Source organism: Semicossyphus pulcher, unplaced genomic scaffold (genome assembly GCF_022749685.1).
Source record: "Semicossyphus pulcher isolate SPU_LCO1_2020_fin unplaced genomic scaffold, fSemPul1.0.p SCAF_7, whole genome shotgun sequence".
In the NCBI taxonomy this organism is placed as follows: Eukaryota; Metazoa; Chordata; class Actinopteri; order Labriformes; family Labridae; genus Semicossyphus; species Semicossyphus pulcher.
In genome coordinates, this window is record NW_027211748.1 from 15,276,697 (window position 1) to 15,290,212 (window position 13,516).

A 13,516-nucleotide genomic window follows, 5' to 3' on the forward strand; every position below is an offset into this window, starting at 1 on the left:
TGCCAGAGTTTTTCAGAGGTGCCCTTTTCAACTTTGAACTGGAACTCACCTCCAGGCATCGCCCTCTCCGTTTTTCACTGGGAAACAGGAAAAAGGAGGAGAAAGTGAAGACGTATGAGGATGCAGAAGCAGGGCATCGTAAAGGAGGAATTTACGTTGAGTTTTTCTTTAGAAAAACCTGGAGTTTGGCCTAATTTTAGAAAAGAGCAAACTGGGGAGTGAAATTTGAGTGTTTTTCTCTAAAGAGCAATGCAGATAGATAAACCCTTCTCTTAGACACCTTTTCAGTTATGCTTCTAAACTGAGGTATGGGCAAAATAAGGGTGCACTGCATGTTCTCAATAACCAGTACAAACATAAACAAAAATAAATAGACTGTACTTATATAGGGCTTTTCTTGTACTCTGACCACTCCCAGCACTTTACACTACAAGTCACATTCACCCTTTCACACACACATTCACACACTGATTGCAAATGCTGCTGTGCCAATCTCCAGTCAGGATCTGTGCACGTTTGGGAGTCGTTTGGGGTTGAGTTCAGTGTCTTGCCCAAGGATGCATCATCATCCCTGTAGCAGTCAGGGATGGAAACCCCAACCTTCTGATTGAGAGACAACCGACTGAGCCACAGCCGCCCCCATAATGAAAACAAAACCACTGACAGGGTGGACAATCTGTTAAATGCAACACCAAAATGGGAGTTGACACAATTGTCCTAATGTAGCTGTTATCTGCGTTATTTTGGGACCTAAAGTAGAAAATTGTTTCTCTGACATCATATCAAGACACTTTACACAACCCTTGAGATGCATTTCTTGTCTAGTAATATCATGTAAAATGTATCAAATGCGGCCTCCTCCTGCACTTCACGACTCATCAAGTATTTGCAATCCAAACGTCTTACTTCATCAGGTCTCTCTCGCCTGTACAACAAAAGATTTAAACCTTGAAGATTCACTCGTATAAAATGATGCATGATGAGCGTTCAACTTCAGCAGTTCAAATAAACGACATAACATTACCAATAAATGTTACCTTACTTCAACAAGTAACAAGTGTCTGTGGCAATAAAGGCAACACTCCAAGTTCAACACAGTAGCCCTTTTTACACTGCGGTTCCGCCTCAGCACCGCAACGAAGCTCCGCCGCAGCTAAGCCGGCGGTGTTGTGGAAGCAAAACGTTTGTGAGGTGTAACACACACACAGCATGTGCTTCAAATAAGCACACAGTGCACTCTTCCACCCTGCTGTCTCTGCAGTTTAAAGAGACGCAGTTTCGCCTCTGTTACTACCTCCGATGCCGGCTCAGAGGCCGAACTACTTCACCCCACCGTTCCACTTCTGTGCGTTCTACATAGAAGACCCGCCTTGAAATGGCAGTGTAAAAAGGGGCCATTGACACACATGTTCTACTACGTACCACTGCATGCATAGTGCTTGTTTGTTTGCTATGAAACATGACCTGGCACATGACCTAGGCACACTTCACTTGAATTGATTGAACCCCAAATCAAAAACTAGCCTAGCTTTTTGAATCAAGCGTCAAGCGTTGAAATTTTGTTTGTTTCTTAATAACTGCATCTTCCAACTTCGGGGACCTCTGAGGTGACATTTGTAGTGCAAGTGTTGACATGGAAAAAATTATATCACAGCCAAAACTTGTTGGCTTCATATTGTTCTCAAGTGGCTGAATTCCTGTCATTCTGCAGAGTCTGAAGGAAAAGAAAACACACTTGTAATTTGTTAATTTAAACGCAGAGGAAACAGGCCGGCTGACTTGTGACTTATTTGGCAAGATTAAGGAGATCCTCGCCTTGAATTCAGAGTTAGTCGAGTGTTGAATTACACTTTCTCTACATCGACTGTCACAATGCATTTCTGTAAAGCTGGACACCTCACAGGCCTCAGTTGCAACAGCTTAATATAAAGTAATGCAATGATGCAATGCCCTACAAGTTAAATCCTTACATTGTGTCCCTTCCATGCATGCTCTTATACATTGTTTTTTGTTCAGCACAGTTCTCTCTTAAGTAATGTCTCAGAACAGACGGAAAGAAAGGGACGCCTGATTTGGTGGACTGGCGGCATGACATCATCATTGAGGAAATCCAAGCAGGCTCACGAGCTGTCCTGCAGGAGGCCCCTCAATAAACAGGCTGGTTATCACATCACTAACATTTATTTAACCCTTCTGCAGAAGGTGTTCTGTAGTGGCTGTGCAGGGGAGGGAGCCGTTCCCAAATCTATTTGGCTGACCTGTTACCAACCCTCGCGGATATCCTGCACAAAAAAGCCCATGCAAATTTATATGCTAGTAAAAAGACACACGGTTGCTGTTTTCTCTCTGCCGTTAAGTGTTTTAGATCGCTCTTAAGACATCCCCGTACTCCCTCAAACTCCACGACTCTCCGTCTCCCACTTTTTCCAAGTGTTGGCCGGCTCTCTAGGCTGGAGGACTGAGAACATGACTTCAGCAGAGAGAAAGGCCGTTAGGTCAAGAAATGAAAGGATGAAAGGACGAGAGGGATCCTTCTTTCCTCTGATACCTTGCACCCAACTCCATTCCTTTCCGGTTTGCAGTGAGACAGTGCGTGCAGCTCTCTCCCACACATCTCCACATCCCCACGCCAGGCCTGTGTTTTCTTAATTCATTATTTGAAGGAAAGAAATGTAGTCCAAACCAAAATAAATATAGCTCTCTTGGATCAGACCATGTGTCATAGTGAGATAGCTCAAAGGAAAAGGCTGTTGTTTTAACCGGAGGAGGATGGAACTCTTTGGCTCTGCGGAGCGTCTGTCACTCTGTCTCCGTCACACAGCACAGACCAGCGGCTCGCACCCTTATCGCATGATTTAGACCTAAATACATTATTTAAAGTGAGCAGGACTCAGCGGGGAAACCAGATTCACGGCGTGTCACTATAAAGTTAATGACCTGCGGCTGATCTTCTGGTTTTACATTGTTTTAGCCTCATTAGAGGCATGGCTCTGTCTGTCTCTCTGTCCGCTGGTTTGTCTGTACACCGCTCTGTTACACACGCAAATATCTGAACAACTACTGGATGGATTGCCTTGAAAGTTTGCTCAGACATTCATGGCGCCAAGAGGATGAATTCTGCATGTCTACACATTATTAGAAAGATTACCATAGTAGACATTCTAGTTCCCCTTTGAGAGAACTTTAGCGATCCCTTAGCTCATTATCTAGCATCAGCAACATGTCTAAAATTTCTATTTGTCTAATCCGTCCAATTCAGTCCTCAGCTGTGCTTAGAGCTTGTTTCTAATAAGCAAATGCATTACTCCTGCCATGGAAAATCTTGAGGATTGTCAGTTGAATAAATGTCTAGTAAGTCGGTGCTCAGACCAAAGGAGTTAACACAATGCTAATTGAGCTGTTGCTGTACTCTTCCGTATAACGTAGTGGGTGTCAACACTCCCAGGGAAAAAATCTGCATCCAACAATCAGCAAAAATTGTCCCGCCAGAGAAAATAGGTAGAAGTGGTGTACAGTTTTCTGCTGTCTCTGCTGAGTTGCAAGGTAATGTTCGCTGTGGCTGAACAAATGGAAAAAGACTACGGACAATGAAACTTCAAGATGAGTAGATTTGAAGAAGACACAAAAAACTTATCACTGCTTGTTGCCATAGCAGCCTCCAAAGAGTGAAGCTGCGATTGGTACTTCAACTAAGATGATGAACATGGTACACATGATACATGCTAACATGTGTAATGCAATTTCCCCTCTGGGATTAATAAAGAACATCCATCCATCCATCTATCATATGTTTGAGCATGTTGCAGTGCTAGCATTAGCATTTAGATTAAAGCATCATTGTGTCAGCTGAAGGAGCTGGCATGCTTTAAAGCCCCTTTCCCACTGGTTTAAAAAAAACCTGCTAACACCCGGCTTTTTTGCTTAGTGGGAAATGTCACAATTGGGATTCAGACCCGGGTCAAATGACTTTGCAGTAGACCCGGGTAATTATTGGCTCGGCTACGATCGGCATTTATCGAAACACACATCCTGTGTTGACTCATTAATCTCCGCCCCCTTTCCGGTGCGATGCTATGCTCCGTCGGTTACTTCTGCGAGTCCTCGTCACCTCAGCTAAAAATTCTGCCCGTCTCCGTCCGAGCAGCGCTCAAACATCATTCCAAATTTGTCGGTGCAGAGTTTGATAAACAGACTGAATGAGTAATAGATACAATAAAGACCTAACCACTGCAACATCTTCACTGTTTACTAACCTTGTCTCAGGCGCGTTTGTGATGTTAGACGGCGATGCAGCAGAAAAGAGACCGACAGGAGTATACTTTACTGGCAATGGGAAAAGAGACAATCGGCATTTATAAGTGGGTCTTCCCAGGTCTGTAAAACCTGTGTCAACACGTTAAATAATTTTTTTTATATTTTATAGTTTAAGCTCTAAATTTGTACTGATATTTGGAATATTTACATCGTTTGGGATAGTTGTAACTGGCTTTTGAAAAGGTTTATATGAAATATGTATTTATTTTCTCAATGACTTGGTGAATATAAATAGATAATACAAAAAAATACTTTTTGTTTACTGAACACAAAATTGTCCCAAAATCAGGACTCGGAAAATGAATTTCTTCCGAACAGTTGCGATCTGTTTCAGAGACGCACTTATCATTAGGAGTCCGTAGCCGTCTTCATGGAGCGTTCACTTCGGGTGAGGTCTGTTAAATGGCCAATTGAATGCTCTGTCAAGCAGAACCTTCTTGTGACCCGTACACACACACGCACACACACACACAAACATTTACCACACTGGCACAGTCCAGCACAATCCTTTGCTAGAACATCAATAGTTTGTTTATAATTAGCCCTGGCACCTCTTGACTACTTAAAGAGAGTGATTGTTTTTAAAAACGGGCCCTGGGGTCCTCTTGACTGATTGGCCTGAGGTGGTTTGGGGGAAAAAAGGGGGCTGGGGGGGGCCGGTGGGGGCTGAAGGTCTGCAGTTGCAGTAGAGGGTCTGTTGCTGGCCCACAGTTGTAGGCTGCATTCCTCTCAAGCCGCTCTGGACCCTCGTCTGACAGCCACTCCGATAATATCCCAGGCAGATAGAGTCGCAGGGGCGGCGTGTCTGAGCCCTGTTCTGAATCACTCAATTAGTGCAGGAGGAGAGGAGGAGGAGGAGAGGAGGAGGAGGAGGAGGAGGAGGAGGGGTCTGAAATATCTTTGTTCTCCTAAACTCACAGTAGTGACAGAGTAACATACAAACAGGGTGAGCTCAATTAATAGCAGCAGTGTTTATGTAAAGCAGTGAAAGGTGTAAATACAGTTTGTGTGGTCTTGTTAAATTCTCTGTTGGTGGGAAGATGTGTGAGCGTGTTTGTGATGACTCTGTTTATAGTGTGTGACATCACAACTTGTCTTCACATGGATGCCAACTACTGCTAATAGATCACCCTACAATGAATATACGAATAGTACAAATACATGCATATGTATGTGCTAAAAATATGAACTTTATTTTTATAGTTTTTGAGTTATAAGTTGTAGTTTATGATGCAATAAATAAAACATATCTGTGAAAGGATTCAAAAAATTTTGGCAAAAAACCCCCTCAATTTAAGGTCTGCTTTCTAGCTTTTCTGGGGTTTTAAACCACATATCAGGGTTTTCATGGAGCACAGACAGCACTTTAACACTGCACTGACAAAAAACTAACAGACAGCACCCAAAGCCAAATCAGCCATTGTTGCCATTTCAGAAAGTCATAGATAATTCATTCTTATGTCGACTGGGGTTTTATGTTTTGTCTAAAGTTTGAGCCATAATTTCCTTCACTTATTTTAAAATTGCACTCAACAAAAACTCCAAAGTTAAAAAGCTAAAGTTGGATGGATCCAACAGTCCCAAGGTGAAACAAGGCTCGACTGTCCTTTATACTCTAAGCAATACAATAAAGCATTATATATATTATATATTAAAATACCCAATGCCCAAGCAGAATTTATCCTGGATTAAAAAATGGTTTAGGACTCTATAGCTAATTATTATTCATGACAACTGTATAGAGGGTTAACATTTGTATAACTCACTCATTTGAATTATATTAAGGCTTAAAGGGATAGTTCATGTTTTTTGACACCAAGTTGTATGAAATGCTCGCTAGTAATGTGGTGGATGCAAAGCTATTAGTAGCGTACTCACCGAGTCCCGTGGTCAGAGTTCTGACTGGTTCCAAACATAGAATAAGTAGTTCCGGTGACATGCCAGGGTCATGACCAAGAAGTTTTACCCTACAAAAACAACACGTAGGCAATGGTGATCCATTTTCAATGCAAAATCCTCGCCCCAGGATTTCATGTACTGCGCTGTTCTTTTGGGACTATTTTCTCTCTTGAACGAGTATCACTACGCCTGCGGCAGGCCAGTTTCTCAAGTAAGCTGACCTAGTAGCCGTTTCACGTTGATTCTGACTGATTCCCGTCATTGCTGAAGTAAACATGTCGGACTATGAAAGTGATGAGGAAGATTTACCTTTAACAAAGGATCCAACGAGGCCTCTGAGGGCACGATCCGTGTCAGGAAAATGATGAAATTCATGCGGTGGAATATTTTTATTACTACAGCCAGGAAAATCATAAATGTATTTTCCTCTGTGACAGTAAACATTGTCTCACTAGTTACCAATTTTAGCGTGTTCTCTTGGAAACAGCTGATGGATCACATCACCTGAGAAACCAGCCTCCCGCAGGCGTAGTGGTACTGGATTTGTCAAGAGAGAAAATAGTGCCAAAAGAACGGCGCAGTACATGAAATCCTAGGGCGATGATTTTGTGCTGAAAATGGATCACCATTGCCTGCGTGTTGTTTTTGTAGGGTAAAACGTCTGGGTCGTGACCCTAGCATCTCACCGGAACTACTTATTCTACGTTTGGAACCGGTCAGAACTCTGACCACGGGTACGCTAATAGCTTTGCATCCACTACACTACTAGTAAGTATTTCATACAACTTGGTGTCAAAAAATCCAAACTATCCCTTTAAAGATATGAATAATTAGGGATGCAGTTGCTTCGAGTCACAGCTAAGCGCTAGCTGTCTGCTGGGTTTCACCTCACTGGAGAAATCTAGGCTGCTAGTTTTTCTCATTAGAATATGTATAGAATGGCTGTGAGGATTATTGTTCCAACAGGTTGTTTATGAATTCAATGCTCGTCCAAATGTGGTCAAATCTGGCTTCAAAAACAAGCAACAATTTGATGGCCAGAATGACAAACTACAGGCAAACCTATGGATGACGTCAAAGTGGCTACGTCCATTATTAATACCGTCTATGGTAAAAGACTAAAAGAAATGAGCTATTGGAACAAAAACACGTTATATGTCATGTAAGCCTGTGCATTCTTGTGTTTTCAACACCACAGGCAATTTGTATTGATACAGGATATACTTTACATATAAAGTGTATATGTTATACTGTATTAGAGAGACATAAAAGTTACAGCGTCTTAACATAACTGCCTGTTTTAGACCCACAGATTACTCAGCCAATCCTTGATGAATACGTCTTGTCCACCTTATCACACCATGAGCAGCAGCAGGGTTTGTTGGGTCATTTTTCATCAGGCACATTGGGACTATTTGGTTTAAAAAGGCAACAGTTAAAACTCAGTAAAGTTGAAGGAGTGAGGATTGAATAGTAAAACCTCTCACCCCACTCTTCCATTCAGCCAACCAGCTTTTCTGCTTTGATTGTTTTCTCCGTCCCTGCTCAGACTCCACCAGCCCGCGACCGACCCTTCACCTCCCGCCGACCTGTCACCTGCAGACACCCTCTGTGGCGGCCTTTGATGTCATGTTTGCTCTAATGTACAGTAGGGGTTAATCACACACCTTCAGAGAGCGACGTGGAATTCCATACAATGGGCCCGTTGGCCGGTGTTGTCTGAGGGCTCACAGAGGGATTAGAGATTAAAGGGCAGCCAGTGTGTGAAGTAAACAGCAGAGAACAATATTTTACCTACTCCACGTTTAGTCAGCGGATGTTGGTGTCAGTCGACTTTCTTGATGTAGACTAGTTTGAATGAAAGGCAGGTGACTGCCAGGACTGTCTATTCTTTGCTTGTTTTCACTTTTGACCTGGAATTTCCTAGTTTGATGTTAAATAAGTGGCAAGATAAAGCATATTTTAGGCTCGGAAGAGGCCTACTTTTTATATTACTAACTGTCATGGTTAGCAGTCATTGCTTCATTTTAATATTGGTTATCTGGGCAAAAAACACATTTCCACATAAAAACTTCTAAAGATAACGAGACCTACGGTATGTTTTATATCTTGTTGAGTTGTGCACTTACATTATTCTGGAAGTGTCCGACTATGCTCAAATGCAATTCATGTTCAATTTATTCAAGGTAATTGTGCGTTTCGTTTGGCTGCCTGTCTTCAAAGGAAACACAAGATGATACTTTAAAAAGTGAGGAATGCAGTTAGCAAACTGTTATTGTTAGGTAACGTTAGCTATTAGAAATAAGTATTATTAGAAATAACTTCAATAACATAAGAATAATTTCCTCTTCCCTGAACTTAAATTCTGCCCGAGTATCACCAATTAGATTGTCAGAAACTTTGTGATTTCTATGTAGTGAAATAACGGTCAAAAAGATTTGGAGCTCGCAAAATAATGTTCACACCGCACTTGTCTTTCATGTTTTGTGTGCATGTGAAAACAAAAAGCAAAAATATTGTGTTACAGACACACAAATGTCCAATGTGCATGTGTGAACCTGAAGTTGAAAGCTACGAGCCACGAGTTAAAAGCATGGATTTTGACCTTTTCTTTACACCTCAGCTACCCAGCCAATCAGCTCGCCTCCACGTTATCCACTGACATTAAATCAGAGGAAGCTAAACTGTCCAATCAGGGTGCAACAAATGCACAACAGACACATTATTTAATTTGTACATCTTTTTGGTTTTATATTTTGAGAACAGTTCTGAGCACATTAGAAGTTTATGGTTACTTTTTACATGAATAATTAAAGATTGATTCTACTGAAACTAAGCATAGCACAGCCATAACACTACAAATATGCCACATCCGTCATCCTAATGTTACTCACTCAGTCTAAAAGCATTTGAGGAAAAAACAACTTAAGCATAATTGATCTTCTAATCTGGGAAGAAACCCAACATTTTCATTATATTCACTCAATCTTTTCCTTTGTTGCAAGAATTTGCTCATGCTGACAGACAAGCTTCTAAGAACAGAAAACATATTCCCTGGACCGCTGAGCGCCGTGCTGAAGAATGGTGCCATTTTAATGTTAATTGTAACAAGACACTCCCTCAAGAACATGGTCTTTGACATGCTAATTGAAAGTGAAGTACATAAGTTACGTCGTAACAGTTTCTCACAAAAACAAACATTATTTTTTGTGAGAGCAGAAAACAAACCAAACTAAAGAGTGCAGCAGATAAAATGTCAGTGGGATGAGATCTACAACACAGACCATAGATGCTCAAGGGACTGAATAAGGATGATTAAAGCCAATCAGTGCTCTTCTTGATTCTCGTTTCAAAAACATTTCATCATAAGTAAGTTCTTCTTTCAAAATTATTCATAAGTAAACTATGTTGAAGCAAGTTGAGGTCCAATGAATATGCTTTATATTGTTTGACAATATACAATGTTCAATGTGATGGACAACTGACTCTCTGCTTCTCTTAACCTCTCTTCAGTGACGATTTCTCCAGGCCCTCTCAGCACTATCCCTGCATTCACATGTGGTGTTGGAATATTCAGAAAAAAATTTGTTTTCATCTGGGAAATTTCACATGAAAGTTCCCATCAAGTAGAAAAACAACTCGGAAAGTCGGAGTAATTTTTGGTACACGACTTGTTGAATTGACAAACTTGACGTCATATAACTCTGAAACATGAGGGTTCAAAAATATGTTATTAATTCAAGTGTTGCATATAAATCGTTTGCTCGTTTGTAGTTACTGATATGGTTGGATTGTAACTGTAAGTTGCTACCACATAAGTGACCGAGATTAGCACCAAACAAGAGAATAAAACTTCTTATTGCTGCCTGTGTTGTTCCGACATTACGACGTCAAAGCTTCTGAAAACATCAAAATCCGAAGAAAAGCATATTCTGTATCTTTCCACAAGAGGCCCTCAGACTTACCTCTGTCATTCCAGATCCTGGTATGCAATCAGCTCTTCCACTACCTGACATTCCCCTCCTATTTCCTCACCTTCTTCTCACCTCCCGGCTTAGACCAGTCCACTTCCTTTATTCCTTTCTCAGTTTGCTCTTGTTCTGATGTTGCTGTCTGCATTTGGGTTCAATCCTACATTTCCTGAGTTGTGACAATACAAAATCTCAAACACAACCACATGGTTTAAGAAATGCTTAGCTTTGATGTAGGATAGTTAGATGGTATTTTCCTTTAAATCTATACCAATGCTTCATATTTCATGACACTCCCACACTTCCCTCCGAAAGGTATGCAAAGGTCTGTGGAAATACTCAGACGAACTCTTTCTTTACGTACAATAAAATAACCTTCGTTCTCCAGAACAAGACTACATGAAGCATAATCTGAAGTTTGAGGACCTAACATTAAATGGAAAATAAACTCAAATAGCAGGCTGATGATAGAGCCATTCTTTTCAGTCATAACATCGCCAGTGTCCTTAAAAATTTGCGGGTGAATCATGTCATGACAATATTTACTCTGGATCACTGCCTTTTACATGTGGTGCAATGCAACAGGAAGTTCACAGGGCAGCAGAGCAGGGAGTGTGGCTGGACACATCATCACATTGTTCTTTTAGACCTGATCGACAGTCGTGGATATTTTTTAGCTTGTGCATGTGCTACTCTTATTGTGCCTCTCTGACCTAATAACTCTTTGTCGTTGACATGCAGTGTGTGTGATGGTGGTGTTTGTTAAAGGAATGACTCACTTGCGTCATGTAAAAAATTTACTTAAGCTGCTGCACGCCATGTTTGGTGTCATTTTTCTGCCTCAGAAATCCCCTTTGACTGTTTGGAGATTTTTAACTCTTAGATCAGCCAACACATCATTTTTGTCCTACTAGATTAGACAATCCTACGCCTGGAGGCAGACATTTTAGGCATTAGGTCACTTTGCACCGGACAGTGAAGAAACATGACAGTGTCTTTAACAACTAGCAAGATTTAGGGAAGTTACCCGAAAAATGGTACCAAGGACTGACTTAACTGTTCCAACTGACAGCAACAACACTCAGTTGTGATCAGTGCCGTCTTCCCCCACCAAGTTAGAAGACACCCACTGGTGAACAGTGCCGTCTTCCCCCACCAAGTTAGAAGACACCCACTGGTGAACAGTGCCGTCTTCCCCCTCCAAGTTAGAAGACACCCACGGGTGAACAGTGCCGTCTTCCCCCTCCAAGTTAGAAGACACCCACGGGTGAACAGTGCCGTCTTCCCCCTCCAATTTAGAAGACACCCACGGGTGAACAGTGCTGTCTTCCCCCTCCAAGTTAGAAGACACCCACGGGTGAACAGTGCCGTCTTCCCCCTCCAAGTTAGAAGACACCCACGGGTGAACAGTGCCGTCTTCCCCCTCCAAGTTAGAAGACACCCACGGGTGAACAGTGCCGTCTTCCCCCTCCAAGTTAGAAGACACCCACGGGTGAACAGTGCCGTCTTCCCCCTCCAATTTAGAAGACACCCACGGGTGAACAGTGCCGTCTTTCCCCTCCAAGTTAGAAGACAACCACGGGTGAACAGTGCCGTCTTCCCCCTCCAAGTTAGAAGACAACCACGGGTGAACAGTGCCGTCTTCCCCCTCCAAGTTAGAAGACAACCACGGGTGAACAGTGCCGTCTTTCCCCTCCAAGTTAGAAGACACCCACAGGTGAACAGTGCCGTCTTTCCCCTCCAAGTTAGAAGACACCCACAGGTGAACAGTGCTGTCTTCCCCTCCAAGTTAGAAGATACCCACAGGTGTGATTAAATGAAATTGCTTACTTGTTCATGTCATGGAATACTTCATAAAGATTGTGAAACAAGTTAAGTGAAGACCAAAAGATAATGTAATCAGACATCCCAGATCATGCTGGCTGTGTTCACGATGACAAACTTTATGGGATAAAACAGGCAACTTTGGCTCAACATTACTTAACTTTTTTGTACCCACCCCTCGTGTCTGGGCCACACCATTGTTGGATTTTGACATGACATGCATATTACATCAACCTTGAAAAACTTGATTTCTTTTTTCACTCATGCCTGAGTCATTAGAATACACATAATTTTGGGTGTTGTGGGTGTAGGTAGAGTCCACCCTCAATAGTCCTTCATTTGTTGTATATTACCACTGATCAAAAAGAGCAAAGAACATGTGGTTCTTGTGGAGAGAGATGATGCTTTGATGAGAATTTTTCCCTGGAAAACTTAGCTACAAGAGGAGTAAGAGTGCCGAAAGACATGAAACCTCTGGTTTCAAAGGGAATTGCTGATGTGATTTCCTAGAAGAGGTGTCAGTAGGAGTCAGATCCTGCCTGTGAACCGGCCTGTTTGCTCTTTGCACAACATCTTCATCCATCCCTCCCACTGGAATCTGATGACAAACTAGGTTTAACCTCACAGCTATGAGTAGCTGGGTTCAGCTCCTTATTGCTCTGCGTAGGAGTCGCTCACATGGTGAGAAATGAAGAGTAGCGGTAGTTTATGATTCAGGGCAGACGGAGGTATGGATTTATGTTACCTCAGGGATACTTTGTTTTGAGTCACTAGCACCTTAACAGACGGGACAAATGAATGACTCTGCAAATTGTAAGTGATTGAAATGGGAAACAAAAACGGTGTACATTTTCTTGTACTCCTGCATTACCATTGAATCTCAAAGTTGCATACCTAACTTGCATACTTACAAAGTCGATCTGCTGAAGTAAACAGTTGCCTTACACATCAAGTGGATACGGAGCAACAGCTTTGGACTAACCCCTGGTAGAGATATCTCATGTGATTTGATGAATTGTTAATGACACAAGCCATAGACTCCATACAGCTATGTCAGAGACTCTGGGAGGCTGTACATGGGATGAACATTGATGCTTTGAGCTAAATGCTATGCGACATTCAAGTGTCTGCTCCTAGCTACAAATGATGCATTCTTTACACTTATTATAATCTAATGCATGGCGTAATCCTTGCAGTAGTAGTAGTAGTAGTGTACATTCCTGAAAGACCTCCTCCAGTGAAAATCCAGTGTTTAACCTGGTAAACGTCTCCATGTGGTGTTTTTCATGGGCTACAAGACATATCAGGGACGACATAAGCAGTCATCTCCATGGCTGGGCCTGTCTGCTTTTAAACTGCAGTGTACCAAGGACAGGCTGAACAACACGTTTTCATATTGGCAGGTTTGAGACGTCACAAACCTAAGGAGCCAATCCCTTTAACGGACGGGGTGATGCTATGCATATCATTATGTGCAACCTATGGCAACCACTTTGGCGATGCGCGAG